Source organism: Quercus suber, unplaced genomic scaffold (genome assembly GCF_002906115.3).
Source record: "Quercus suber isolate HL8 unplaced genomic scaffold, Cork oak 2.0 scaffold_494, whole genome shotgun sequence".
NCBI lineage: Eukaryota > Viridiplantae > Streptophyta > Magnoliopsida > Fagales > Fagaceae > Quercus > Quercus suber.
In genome coordinates, this window is record NW_027069943.1 from 474,783 (window position 1) to 476,180 (window position 1,398).

General features: G+C 33.8%; 1 long non-coding RNA gene across 1 annotated transcript; it reads left to right on the top strand.

Moving 5' to 3' along the window:
• Positions 1–18: 18 nt before the first annotated feature.
• Positions 19–1,176, top strand: LOC112039528 (uncharacterized). Its single transcript, XR_010624876.1, has 3 exons — positions 19–461; positions 898–949; positions 1,074–1,176. It is a non-coding gene; the product is annotated as an uncharacterized LOC112039528 (long non-coding RNA).
• Positions 1,177–1,398: the final 222 nt, after the last annotated feature.

A 1,398-nucleotide genomic window follows, 5' to 3' on the forward strand; every position in this document is an offset into this window, starting at 1 on the left:
TATATATATATATATATATACTTCCCTTTCTCAAACCAAATACTCTTTCCCAACATAATATTCTGAAACCAAAACCCAGACCACTATCGGTCCTCCTCTCCCACAACTCAACGACTCCACCTTTTTCAGCCGGCAAAGATAAAGAATAGAGTCCTCCTGCCTTCACTAGCCTGCCACCATCGGTCAGCCAGCAAAACTACTACTAGTAAAACTAATTTCTTGCGTTTTCCCCTTTCAATTGTAATACTTGGGATTTTCTTTCTTAATCTTCTTCTCCTTCTAAGTGAGAGTTTTTTTTGTGTAATTTGGGTGGCTCAAATTTTTTTTCCTTCCCTTTGATGTTCACACTGTCACGCTACCGTACTGTGCTTTTTCCTGAGACTTCGTAAGGGTGCGGAGAGAGTTTACAAGGCTATCACCACCAATCTACTGCCACTATCAGATGGCTGGAATTGCAGCAGGTAAAGTTTTTTTTTTTTTTTTTTTTTTGTCCCTTTATTGAGCGTTAAATGTGATTTAGGTTTGGGTATTGTGGGTGTATTGGTTTTGATATAGGAATTTTGTGTTTTAAGGTGAGGCTGTTTTCCTTCTCATTTGTGGTTCAAAGTTTCTGCTTCACTCCCCATAGAATTTTGACTACCCAATTGAAGATTTTCATCAATTTTGTTTCATGGTCGACTTTTTGTTCTTTTTCCCTCTATTAGAGGAATGTTTTTGCTTTGAATGATGTTGGATTAATCCGGATGAACTATGGACTTTGAATTTCCTCTTTAATCTATATGATTTCTTCTTTATATGTTTTTTACTTGCTGTACTTATTAATTCATATAAGAAGATGTAGTTTATGCCTTATGGTTACAGATATCAATATAATTCTTTTGCATGGTTTTATTATAGCTTTGGGATGGCTCTTTGCATGAAGAACTGTTACATTTCATTTTAAATGAAGGTATTTTTGTTGGGACAAATGGAGCTTAACCAATCTATTTTTATTTATTTATTTATTTTGGTAGTTAAAGATAAATTCTGATGATGGGTTTCATTGGTTATAAAAAATATATTTGGATGACCAGTTTGAAGTTTGAAGATTTCAAGAATTGCAAGATGACAACATGTACATTTTGTGGGCAAAGGTTGCTGGCCAAATCTGGTGTGGCATTGGGTTACATTCATAAGGTAACCTTCTTTGAGATAAGACTATTTGGTGGAGTTATGAATTTTGGTTATCCTTCTCTGCATAATGGAAGACAATGTCACTGCTCATTCATTAAGTAATATTCCCCTAACATGAAACTATTTTTAAATTACAACTGGAGAGATGTAAACCAATTTTGAACTTATAAATCTATTCCTATTCAAGAATAATAGAATCATAAAGTATAGTGATGATCTTTTTTT